Below are 13,796 nucleotides of genomic sequence, written 5' to 3'. Positions count from 1 at the left end.
TTACCTTTGTCACAGTCACACAGGATGTCATTTGTGACTTTGATAAGAGCCGTTTTGGTACGGGGACAGGGACAGAAACCTGATTGGAGGGATTCATACATGGAGTTCCAGGAAAGGTTGGCACGGAGGGGAGATTGGAGAATGGGGCGGTAGTTTGCAAGAACGGAGGAGTCGAGGGTTTTTTTTGAGGAGAGGGGTGATGACGGCAGATTTGAGGGAGAGGGGGACAGTACCTGAGGAGAGAGAACCGTTAACAATGTCACCTAACATGGGATCCAGAAAAGAAAGTTGGGTGGTCAGCAGTTTAATGAGATTAGAGTCGAGGGAGCAAGAAGTGGGTCTCATGGACAAGATGAGCTCGAAGACGTCATGAGGAGAGATCGTAGATAAACTGGAGAAAGATGTGAGTTTAGGGCTAGGCTGTGGGGAACTTCGGAGGAAGTTTGGCCCGGTGGGCTAGGGAAGAGAAAGGAAGTGGCAGAGGCGGATGATCAGATGGTCTCAATCTTAGAGACAAAGAAGACCATGAGTTCCTCACACTTGTTGTTGGAGGTGAGGGTATTAATTGCATTTATGTCGCGCATTTAATAAATTAAAATGTCCCAAGATACTTCAAAGGAGCGTTATCAAACAAAATTTGAAATTGAGCCACATATGGAGATTATTTTCTCAGAGGGTTGTAAATCTGTGGAATTCGCTGCCTCAGAGAGCTGTGGAAGCTGGGACATTGAACCAATTTAAGACAGAAATCGACAGTTTCTTAAACGATAAGGGAATAAGGGGTTGTGGGGAGCGGGCAGGAAAGTGGACCTGAGTCCATGATCAGATCAGCCAATCTCGTATTAAATGGCGGAGCAGGCTCGAGGGGCCGTATGGCCTACTCCTGCTCCTATTTCTTATGTTCTTATGTTCTATTAGGGCAGGTGACTAAAAGTTTGGTCAAAGAGGTAGGTTTTAAGGAGCCTCTCAAAGAAGGAGAGAGAGGTAGAGAGGCGGAAAGGTTTAGGGAGAGAATTCCAGAGCTTAGGGCCAAAGCAGCTGAAGGCATGGCCACCAATGGTGGAGCAAAGGAAATTGGGAATGCACAAGATGCCAGGATTGGAGGAGCGCAGAGATCTTGGAGGGTCATAGGGCTGGAGGAGGTTATAGTGAGGGGCAAGCCCATGGAGAGATTTGAAAACATGGATGAGAATTTTAAAATCAAGGCATTGATGGACCAAGAGCCAATATAGATCAGCGACCACAGGGGTGATGGAACTTGCTGCCCCTTAGGATACGGCTTTAACAGTGCATGTTGGTAAGGGATTTGGCTGTGGTGCATCACAACCAGGCCTGATCATGTCCTAACCTAATATTCACACACACGGATAGTGGTTAGGGCAGGAACCTTGGCAGATTTTCCTCTCCTAAAAATTAAGGCCAAATGTGACACCCTGAGTGGAAATTGACTAGGATCAGGTAACTTATTCCCAGACTGGGGCGTGTCAGCTGTGGCTCAGTGGGTAGCATCCTTGCTTCATAGTCAGAAGGTTGTGGGTTCCAGTCCCACTAGAGACTTAAGCACAAAAATCTAGACTAATAGTCCCGTGCAGTACTGAGGGAATGCTACATTGTCGGAGGTGCCGTCTTTTAGATGAGATGTTAAACCAAAACCTCGTCTGCTCCCTCAGGTAAACGTAAAAGATCTCATAGCACTATTTCGAAGAAGAGTAGGGGAGTTAATCCCGGTGTCCTTGCCAATATTTATCCCTCAAAAAACAGATTATCTGGTCATCATCGCATTGGAGTTTGTGGGAGCTTGCTGTGTGCAAATTGGCTGCTGCATTTCCTACATTACAAAAGTGACTACCTTTCAATAGTACGTCATTGGCTGCAATGCGCTTTGGGATGTCCGGTAGTCATGAAAGGTGCGATATAAATGCTAGTCTTTTTTTCTTCTAAACTTGGTAATGTCCAACTCTGCATGACTGGATCAAGTCGCTGAGGTGGTGGGTGAATTATTCACTTATTTATAACTTGTGATAGAAAATATACACTTTCAATGCAAATACCTTGCAAGTAGGGGAAAATCTGCCAGGGTTCTTGTTCACAGCTGCTGTTCTGGTTAAATTAGGTCATGATTGGGGTGCAAACCATTGTGGAGATACCACCTAGTCTACCTGCTTCCCCACCTACTGGTAATGTAACCCACATCCTATCCGCCACCATGACCGGATGCTAACATCTCTGCAACATTTACCGTCTCTGTCACTATCTCACACTTTTGCCTCCCTAAACCTCTTCACCTCTCTCCCTCTCCCTCCACCTTTAAGACGCTTCTTAAAACCAACCTCTTTGACCAAGTCATCTGCCCTAATATCTCCTCCTTATGTGGCTCGGTGTCAAATATTGTTTGATAAAATTCCTGTGAAGAGCCTTGGGATGTTTTACTACGATAAAGGCGCTATATAAATGCAAGTTTTTGTTGTTGTTTTGCAATCTCTCGACCAGCCTTTCAATTCAAAGTTCAGTCGCTCGCATATCACTGCAACCCAAAGGTACGCCTGCTAGGATCGAAATTAAAATAAAATTAATCCTGGCAAGCTTACTTTTGACGTGCAACCAGCTGCACAAGAGCAGCGCGATGGGAATTGGTGCCACTAACACCAGTCCCACGCAATATAAAGCCAGTTGTAGTCTCACCTTGCGGCAGTTCGCTTGGCCTAGTTCCTTAGTTAATACTTTATCATCACGTCTTCTGGATGAGACATTAAACCGAGGCCCCGTCTGCCCGCTGAGGTGGATGTAGAAGATTCCACGGCACTATTTCGAAGAAGGCCAGGGGAGTTCTCCCCGGTGTCCTGGCCAACATTTATCCCTCAACCAACATCACTAAAAAAGAAAGAGATTATCTGGCCATTATCACATTGTTGTTTGTGGGAGCTTGCTGTGGGCAATTAGGCTGTTGCATTTCCTGTATTAGAACAGCGACTATCTCTTCCGCGCCCCGGCGTCCCAGGAGATAAGAGTACACCAGGCCTTCCGCGACCGGCGGGCACCAGAGGGACTGCAGTGCATCATCACCTCCAGAAACCACATTTGGATTGGATTTGTTAGGTTTTCTTAAACGCTTTTGGTTAGTTTGCAGGTTCTAGTGGTTGTATCCCTTTAACGAGCGGCACATGGTTGAATTGTATTATTTAAAAGCGTTGGGACAGCGACTACACTTCACAAAGTACTCCGTTGGCTGTAAAGCGCTTTGGGACAAACTGGGGTCGTGAAGGGCGCTATATAAATGCAAGTCTTTGATTTTAGAGCTGTGGGAATTAGTCCTCTTAATTAGTAGTTAGTGACCATGGTTTCAGACCGAGAGGCTGGCACGGGTTGAACAAGTCAAGCTAAATTTAACCAAATCTTTCCTTCCCCTCTTTCCCCATGGAGAAAGATGTTATGTTGAAACCGCTGTGGGCGCGGAAGGTTCAAAGGGCCGAGCGCAGCTTCAATCATCCAGGTGGCTTCGGGTTCAGTCGGGCTTCTCTGACTGTTGGCATGGCAAATGAAATCAAATAGAGAGCTCCCACTGTATCTCGGAGAGCATGCTTTCCCAATTTCTCAACCGCCCACCTTAAACTTAGAATCTGTTTTTTTTTAAATGCGCTGAATGTTCTGAGGAAAACAGGAAGTTCATATCTACTATTGTTTTTGGACCTGGTTCAGAAAGGCTGCAGCAGTTCTCAGCCGATCATTTATACCTGTAATTGCCGCCTGCATCGCATTAATCCCGGGGTCTCAGTCACTCCACTGCGGTTTATTCTGGATCATGGGAAGACAAGCCTCTGAAGCTGTTCCATTTACACCCGCTTACAGCAGAGTCACAGGAATCAGCTTCACTCGTGCATTTTCCTCAAGAGGACTTATTACGTGACGGGCCAGTGGGTGGGCGAGTTAAGACTGCGTTACCCTGGATCGCTATTTACATTGGTAAAATTCCAGAGCAAAACTGGCCCAGAACCCGCAGTTAAATGGGTTCTCTTTTTTTTCCAAAAATGCTGCTTTTATATTGGCTGCCTCCGTCAGCAAGGTTTACATTGCAAACTTTAGTGCAGGGATGAATGTACACAGCGTTTACTCAGCAATGAGTGCGGAACTTAAACAAGGCAGTACTTCAGTTTAAAAAGTTCACAGTTGAGGTCAAAAGGTTGTTCAGCATCTCCTGCCTCATGCTCACTTGTCATGTGCTTGCTTCAGTTCTGCATAAATGTAATTATATATCTGAAAAATAAGGGTTTCCTCTTTTATGCAACAATGTTGCAGGGAATGAGTCCTGTTATGACTTCCAGGCTACAATATATCTTGCTTTTAATTTCTCAAAGGGGAAAGAAGGTCCAGGGAATACCGTACCTTCAAGATAATGGCTCAATTTTACAAAGAATTACATAGACTGTACACCACAGAACCAGGCCATTCGGCCAGTGTTTGTGCTCCACACGAGCCTCCTCCCACCTCTCTTCATCCCACCCCATCAACATTTCCTTGTATTCCTTTCTCCCTCATGTACTTATCCAGCTTCCCTTTAAGCACATCCATGCTAATCGCCTCATCTACTCCTCGTGATAGCGAGTTCCACATTCTAACCACTCTCTGAGTGAAGAAGTTTCTCCTGAATTCCCTATTGGATTTATTAGTGACTGCCTTATATTTATGGGTCCTAATTTTGGACTCCCCCCACAAGTGGAAATATTTGCTCCATTTCTATCCAATCAAACCCTTTCATAATCTTAAAGACCTCTATCAGGTCACCCCCCCAGCTTTACCTTTACTAGAGGAAAGAGCCCCAGCCAGTTCAATCTTTCCTATTAAAAAAAAACCTTTAAAATATTTTTTTTTACGAGAATTTCCTGACTACAAAACTTTAACTTCCTCTCATCGTGTTTTTATCACACGTTTGTGCCAATTGTGTCTATTATAGACTCCTGTGTCCACATTTATAATGAAGACTGTCCATCTATCTGGCAATGCAGTAATTATACCATCCCGCCAGTGGTGGCACTGTAGCACCTCAGTGATTTTATTCGTTCCTGGCAAGGTCAGCATTTGTTGCCCATCTCTAACTGTCCTTGAACCGCTGCCGTCTGCATGGTGAAGGTACTCCCGTGGTGCTGTTACGGAGGAACTTCCAGGATTTTGACCCTGCAACTATGAAGGAACGGTGATACATTTCCAAGTCAGGATGCTGTGTGACTTGGAGGTGATGGTGTTCCCATGCGCCTGCTGCCCTCGTCCTTCTAGGTGGTAGGGGTCGTGGGTTTGGGAGGTGCAGCTGAAGAAGCCCTGGCAAATTGCCGCAGTGTATCTGGTCCTGGATGATGTCTAGCTTCTTGAGTGTTTTGGAGCTGCACTCATCTAGGCAAGTGTTGGGTATTCCATCACACTCCTGACATGTGCCTTGTGGAAAGGCTTTGGAGAGTCAGGAGGTGAGACACTCGCCACAGAATACCCAGCCTCTGAACTCCCCCCTCCCCAGCCCCTCAGCCTCTCCTGTGGAGGAACTCACACACTCCCACCGACACAACTTCTCTGCCTCCCAAATTGCCCTAACTTGGCTATTTGATTATAAATAATGATATAAAATCAAACATTATAGAAAGATAACAATAGGATGTATGACATAAAATGAGGACTGAATTTTGTTTGCAACACCTGGTCCAATTACACTTCAAATTGCTGCCGTCCAGTTTTGCTTCACCTATAGATGCAAGGCACAAGTGTGTGACCAGTATTATAATGAACATATTGTTAGAATGTTTTTAAAGTCAGATTTCCAATGCTCTACAGTTCCCTTCCTAAACATAGAAACATAGAAAATAGGTGCAGGAGCAGGCCATTCGGCCCTTCGAGCCTGCACCACCATTCAATATGATCATGGCTGATCATGCAACTTCAGTACCCCATTCCTGCCTTCGCTCCATACCCCTTGATCTCTTTAGCCGTAACGGCCACATCTAACTCCCTTTTGAATATAACTAACAAACTGGCCTCAAAAACTTCTTGGTCTCTCTATTTCCCTTTCCTCCTTTAGGCCCCTTTTTAAAATCCACCATTCTGACTTAGACATCATAGATTTAAAATAATTGGCAAAAGAATTAGAGGGGACATGAGGAGGAATTATTTTACATGCAGGGAGTTGTTAAGATCTGGAACGAACTACCTGAAAGGGTGGTGAAAGCAGGTTTCATAGGAAATTTGAAAAGGCAATTGGACACGTACTTGAAGAGGACTTACTTGCAGGGCTATGGGGAAAATGCTGGGGTGTGGGACTAAATTGGACAGCTCTCTCAAAGAGCTGGCACAGGCACAATGGGCTGTAAGATTCTAGGATTCTATCTGATTACTGTCAATATTGACACACTCCCAGAAATCACCTTGTTTAACTTGCTGAAAATAGGGTCAGTTGCCCAAAGGCAAACAATGCTACCATTGTAGAAAACATTTACAGTATATTTCTAACAGAAATATCATGCTCATGGGTCAACAAATGCAGAAATGTGATGACCAGCGGTGATCTCATGATGGCATGGGATTCTTTATAGTCCACAGACCCTAGTTTGAAAATCAAACCATTAAGCATTCCTTCTTTAAGGAGAACATCAAACCAAAATAAAAAGCACAACACAGTTATAGTTTCTCAATCATTGTGAGTATCCTGTAAATTCAGTGTTTGGTGAATGTCTTAATGCAGTGTTTGGAAAAGCCGGCACGTTAAACCACCTTTTATTAAATGAATGTGAGGGACTTCATAACTCATCAATGTCAAGGGCTCTCTCGTGGTTTAACACATTGCATTGTACAAGTTTACTGCTAATGTGTTGAAGTCAGCTCTTTCATTTTATTCTGTAACATTTTGCATGGCAAATGAGCTTTTCTTTTAAAAGTCAGCATCAAGGAACAGCACGGCCCAAAAGCTGTATGTCTGCACAAGGCCACAGACAATGAGAGTGGGGGTGGGTAAATTCCTGGGACACCTTAGTCACGTAAGTAACTGGGATTGATTTGTATTATGTAACTAGAAGGGCCGAATGGCCTACTCCTGCACCTATTTTCTATGTTTCTATGTTTCTAACTATCTTTCACTCACTGCATTTTGCTGAAAAAACAATCCTGGTATACATGGGGGACTGTAGTTTCCATCATGAGTTGAAGATTCTGGCCTAGAAATTGAGTGGTTTATTGCCATCCGTTAATACCATAATTGGGTGTAAAAATGGTGATTCCTGCTCTTCGGTCCGCTGGAGGTGGGTCCCGCGGCGTCCACCATTTTGGGGTAGCCGGCAGAGCTGCGGATAGCAGCGGTGGCAAAAATCATTGAAATTAAGCAGATCATGACATCAGTGAGTGTGCAATGCTCACTTGACCCTCAATCTGCTAGATTGGACTTCACCACTCCACTCAATGGCTTGCCTTATCTACAATGAGGTGACTAAGAATTGGCAAGCAGGAAGAGGGTCCAGCAGTGGTATTTACACAAGAACATAAGAATTAGGAGCAGGAGTAGGCCATTCGGCCCCTCGAGCCTGCTCCACCATTCAATAAGATCATGGCTGATCTTCGACCTCAATTCCACTTTCCTGCATTATCCCCATATCCCGTGATTCCTTTAATATCCAGAAATCTATCAATTTCTGTCTTAAATATACTCAATGACTGAGCCTGCACAGCCCTCTGGGGTAGAGAATTCCAAAGATTCACCACCCTCTGAGTGAAGAAATTTCTCCTCATCTCAGTCCTAAATGACCAACCTCTTATGCTGAGACTGGGACTCCTGGTTCTAGACTCCCCAGCCAGGGGAAACACCCTCCCTTCATCTGCCATATTTTGTATGTTTCAGTGAGATCACCTCTCATTCTTCTAAACTCTAGAGAATATTGGCCTAGTCTGCTCAGTATCTCCAGAGGACAATCCCCCCCCATCCCAGGAATCAGTCTGGTGAACCTTTGTTGCACTCCCTCGATGGCAAGTATATCCTTCCTTAGGTAAGGAGACCAAAACTGTACACACACTCCAGGTGCGGTCTCACCAGGGCCCTATATAATTGCAGTAACACGTCTTTATTCTTATACTCAAATCCTCTTGTAATTGCTTGCAATACCTGCAGGTTAACTTTCAGTAATTGATGTACATGACACCTAGGTCCCTCTGAATGCCAACATTTCCCAATCTCTCATCATTTTAAAAAATACTCTGCTTTTCTTTTTCTCCTACCAAAGTGGATAACTTCACATTTCTCCACATTATATTCCATTTGCCATCTTCTTGTCCACTCACTTAGCCGGTTTATATCCCCTTGGAGACTCTTTGCATGCTCCTCACAACTTACATTCCTACCTAACTTTGTATTATCAGCAAAGTTGGATATATTACGTTTGGTCTCCTCATCCAAATCATTCATATAGATGTGAATAGCTGGGGCCCAAGCACTGATCCACTAGTTACAGCCTGCCAACCTGAAAATGACCCATTTATTCCAACTCTGTTTGTTGTCCGTTAACCAATCCTCAATCCATGCTAGTATATTGCCCCCAATCACATGAGCCCTAATTTTGGTCGCTGTTTGGAGCGTGGGCAGGAGCATCGGCGGGGCCCTGGTACAGCAGAGGAGCGGGAAGGTCGTGGCGGACTTGCGACGAGTGATCGGGGCGGAGGAGTGATGAGAGATCGTGGCTGAGATTTGGTGGGTGATCGTGATGGAGGTTCGGCGAATGTTTGGTGCGGAGGTGCGCAGGGAGATCGTGGCGGAGGTGCAGCGAGTGTTTTTGTGGCGGAGGAGCGGTGAGGGATCGTGACGGAGGTGCGGCAAATGTTTGTGACGGAGGAGTGGCGAGAGATCATGGCGGAGGTGCGGTGAATGAGGGTACGGGCACCAGAAGAGCTGAGGGCCCAGGGGCAGCACGTGCCAGCCCATGCTGCGATATGTGTGCGCACTAGGTCCGTGCAGAAGAGCAGGTCTCCAGTTGTTCTGGTTAACCCTTGCCACTGGATAAAGGCCTAGCTCTGTTAAGCCCGTGTGGTGGCTGGTGTGCAACGGTCACCACACGTTAAAAAATCTATGCACAGGCATCTTCCACCCCTTCAATTGGAGTTCAGGACTGGAACATGGGGTCCTTCATTGAAACATCTGTGAATTCTTGTGGAAACAAATCATCCTCTTTCAAGGGACTGCCTATGATGATGATAAATTTTGTTTAATAACCTCGCTTGTGACACCTTATCAAATGCCTTCTGAAAATCCAAATACACCACATCCATTGGTTTCCCCTTATCTATTCTGCTGTTTACAACTCAAAAACTCTAAAAGATTTGTCAAACATGATTTCCCTTTCATAAATCCGTGTTGACTCTGCCCAATTCTATTATTCTTTTCTTCGTGCCCCGTTACCACATCCTTATTAATAGATTCTAGTATTTTCCTTACTACTGATATCAGGCTAACTGATCTCTCATTCCTCATTTTCTCTCTCTCTCCTTTCTTAAATACCGGGGTTGCATTTGCTGCCTTCCAATCCACGGGAACCATTCTAGAATCTATGCAAATTTGGAAGATGACAACCAATGCATCTAATATCTCTACAGCCACCTCTTTCAAAACCCTAGAATGTAGGCTATCAGATCCAGGGGATTTATTGGCTTTCAGTCCCATTAATTACTCCAGTACTATTTTCTTTCAGTTCCTCATTCTTGTTAGACCTTTGGTCCTCCACTATTTCTGGAAGGTCTTTTGTGTTTTTTTTCCATGAAGACAGACACAAAGTATTTGTTTAATTTCGCTGCCATTTCCTTATTCCCCATTATAATTTCTCCTGTCTCAGCCTGTAAGGGACCCACATTTACTTTCGCTAATCTTTTCCTTTTTACATACCTATAGAAGCTTTTGTCGACTGTTTTTACGTCTCTCGCTGGTTTACTCACATATTCTATTTTCCCTTTATTTATCAATTTCTTGATCCTCTTTTGCTGAATTCTAAAATCTGCCCAATCCTCAAGCTTACTGCTCTTTTGGGCAACATTATAAGCCTCTTCCTTTGATCTAATACTATCTTTAACTTCTCTTGTAAGTGACAGTTGGACCACTTTTTATGTGGGGTTTTTGTGCCTTAAAGGAATGTATGTTGTAAATTATGTGTTAATTCTTTAAATGCTAGCCTTTGCTTGTCTACTGTCATACCTTTTAATGTAGTTTCCCAATCTACCTTAGCCAACTCAGCCCTCATACCTAGATCGTTTGCTTTGTTTAGATTTAAGACCCTAATTTCAGATTGAATGAAATCAGTTTCAAACTTAATATAAAATTCTATCATGTTATGGTCACTCTCCCTAAAGGCCCCCTTACTACAAGGTTATTAATTAACCCTTTCTCATTGCACAATACTAGATCTAAAATAGCCTGTTCCCTAGAATCTAGAAAACCATCTTGTATACATTCCATGAATTCGTCCTCCACACTATTACTGCAAATTTGGTTTTCTCACTTTATATGTAGATTAAAGTCCCCCATATATTACCCTTGTTACATGCACCTCTAATTTCCTGATTTATATTGTGCCTTACATTACCACTACTGTTTGGGGGCCTATAAACAACTCCCACCAATGTTTTCTGCCCCTTGCTCTTTCTTAGCGCCACCCAATCTGATTCTACATCTTGATTTTCCAAGCTAAGATCCTTTCTCTCTATTGTCTTAATCCCATTGTTTATTATCAGGGCTACCCATCCTCCTTTTCCATTTTGCCTGTCTCTTCTAAAAGTTAAGTTTCCTGGAATATTTAGTTCCCAACCGTAGTCACTTTGCAATCACATCTCCATAATGACTATTAGATCAAACCTATCCATTTCTATCTGCGCTATTAATTCATCTAGTTTGATGCGAATGCTTCGTATTTAAAGAGCTCATCAGCCATCAGTTGCACTTGACATGTTTCTGCAGTTGGACTGACTCTGTGCAATTTTCTGCAACTCCAGCAGCTTTATTAACTTCTTTCAAGGTTCAAAGGTGTTGTTGCAAGTGGAGAACACCTTCATTATCATTTCAAGTCTTCTGCTCACACCACTTGCTCACAGTCATAGGCAGTCCACCTCGCACTCGGTGATCTTCGTCAGAGGGAGCGGAGGCAGCAAAGAAGATGAGAAGATGTGCACAAAGGGAGGGATGGGCCAGGAGGGGTCTCAACCAGAGACCTTATCCACCTAGGGTCTTCCGAGAGCACTTCTCTTATATCCATTTAAGCCAGGAGCAGTGTATTAGGAGGATATGCTTCACCAAGGAGGTGGTCACAAAACTTCTGCCACCTCCTGCAACCAGACCTGCAGCCTGAGAGCAGGGCGACCATGGCTCGCCCAGTGGCAGTCAAGATCACCGCGGCCCTCAATTTCTTCAGCAGTAGATCCTTCCAGTCTACAGCAGGAGACATAGCTCACATCTCACTGTTCGCCATCCATCGCTGCATCCTGGAGGTCACAAAGGCTCTCTACAACAGGAGAAGGGACGTCAGTATCTTTTCTCTGAGCAGAGAGAAGCAGGAAGAGCATGCATGTGGCTTTCCAGGAGAGCGGGCTTCCTCATGGTTGTGCCTCAATCTGGAGTTACAATAAATGGGACTAAGGTCACAACAGCTCAAGTACAATACTAGACCTCGTACAGGGCGCCATCGACTGCACTCACGTGGATTTGCGTGTGCCGCATAACCTTAAAGGCTACCATTCACTTATCGTGCAGTTGGTATGCGAGCACGCCCAGAGATTCCCAACAGGTAATGGCCGCGATCTGGCAGCAGCCATGATGCCTTCATCCTGCGTCAGTCCGGTGTGCCAGCAGTGTGTGAGGGTTGTGGTGCAGATGGTGTGCTCAGAGAAAAGGGATCTCTGCTCTGCACCTGGCTGATGAACTCCCCTCCGCAACCCCAACACTCGTGGCCAGCACTCACATAATGACAGGCATACTGCCACCGGGAACATCATCCAGCAGAGCATTGGGCTGCTGAGGCAACGATTCCGCTGCCTTGACCGCTCGGGAGGTGCCCTCCAGTACTCGCCGAAGCGGCTATCCCACTTCATGGTGGTCTGCTGCAAGCTCCACACCTTGATCATCATGAGAGCGCAGTCCTTGCCACCATGGGTTGCGGGACCACCTCTGGAGAAAGGACAGCAGGGTCCTGCTCCACTGAGCCACTGCCACTCCCCCTCGGTGGCGCCACAGTATTCCTAGCAATCTGTTGGAGCACAGATTGCTGGGCTGCTGCGACACGCTGCAAGACCCGGTCGCGACTGGTAAACCCAGCCACAATGGCAGCAGTCAGAGTTTGCGTGTCATCAAGCGGAGGCTGCACGAGAGCAGTCTGAGCTTGGGTGGCATCAAGCGGAGACTGCATGTGAGCTACTGCAGCACTAAGATGTTGGGTCGCCTGTGCTGCAGTTGGCAGCCGCGAGATCACCCATCACACGCACCATTGCGTCTGGTCAGCACGGTCTCCTCGGGAGTCTTCCATCATTTCCAGCCTGGAAATCCTGGGCTCCGAGCTCTGTGCAGAGCCCCGTGCAAGATTGGAGGCGGGCTCCTCGACATTGCCACAGGGCTCTGTGGCAGGCCTGCCATTGCACCCATCAATTCTTCTGAAGGCTACCCCATCGAGGTTCCTCATCTGAGTCCTGTGCAGCAGAACTCTCGCACAAACTCGCCTCCGGGGAACTGGCCCCCCCCCCCGAGCTACCCTTTCGCCTTAGCCTTGCTGCAGCCCACTCGTGCCCAGCGCCTCACTCTGCGTAGATCACACTACTACACCAGCCTCTAAAGTACCCATAGTGCCAATTTCTGAGTTGGTGTCTGCGAGTGACAGATGCAGTGTCTTCTTCTTCCTCTTTTCTCCCTCCCTCTCGCTCTTTTGCATCACCTCGGGGACAGGCTGGTCCAGTGCTTGTTGTTCATTAGCTGAAAGTAGAAAGGAACAAGAGTCAGCTTATGGTGAGGGGAGGGCTGGGTAGGGTAATGCAGGATGTACATGTAGACAGCATCAGCTTGAAAGTGAGAAGAGATTGTGGGCTGAGGGCCAAGCGGGATGTGAGAAGAAGGGTTGGCAATGACCATGCCATTGTTATCCCCAAGGGGTTCAACCTCGCCGGTTACCACAGCCTCTACGATGTGCTGCCCAATAATCTGCAAAACTCCCTTCTCCAGCTTACTGATGTCCTGCATGTCAGCCTGCCCTCCGCCTGTCTGCCGCTGCGCTCCCATGGTTGTGAGCCACCTTGGCCTGTAAGAGAAAGAGACATGTATGAGTGAGTGTAATGCATTGTGTTTGGGTAATGTGCCTTCCAAAGTTAAATATCTGGCATTGTGTGCAAGGTGTGAGATGTGAGTGTGAGATTTGCAGCGGTGCTAAAGTTGTGAGGGTGAAGTGAAGCTATGATTGTGAGGTGTGAGTGGTGATTGCTAGAGATTGTTGGTAGGTGAGTGCTGGGGATATGGTGTATAGGGTAGTGTGTGAGGGTTGTGGTGTAGATGGTGGGATATGACATTTGCTGAAGCCTTTACTCACTTTGACCTACCATGTGAGGTCATTAAACTTCTTTCGGCACTGGATGGCCAACCTTGGCACCACAGTGCTGGCCGTGACATGGGCGCTATCTCCTGCCACATTGCTCAGGAGGTGTATGGCGAGGGCTTCCTGCCAGTTTTGTGGAAGAGGACAGTCCACCTCCCCTCCACGGCCACAACCAGTGCCTCTAGAGCTGCATCCGAAAATCTCCTGGCTCTCTCGCTTTCAGGACAT

At 46.1% G+C, this 13,796-nt stretch overlaps 1 protein-coding gene across 1 annotated transcript in view; it reads left to right on the top strand.

Annotated features, from left to right (window-relative positions):
* Nucleotides 1-13,796, top strand: part of LOC139268024 (uncharacterized) — a 336,746-nt gene that overhangs the window by 308,454 nt on the left and 14,496 nt on the right. The window lies entirely within an intron of this gene.

This window comes from Pristiophorus japonicus, chromosome 8 (assembly GCF_044704955.1).
Source record: "Pristiophorus japonicus isolate sPriJap1 chromosome 8, sPriJap1.hap1, whole genome shotgun sequence".
Lineage (NCBI taxonomy): Eukaryota > Metazoa > Chordata > Chondrichthyes > Pristiophoridae > Pristiophorus > Pristiophorus japonicus.
The sequence above is the reverse complement of the archived record's forward strand: the minus strand, read 5'-3'. Positions and strand labels throughout refer to the sequence as shown.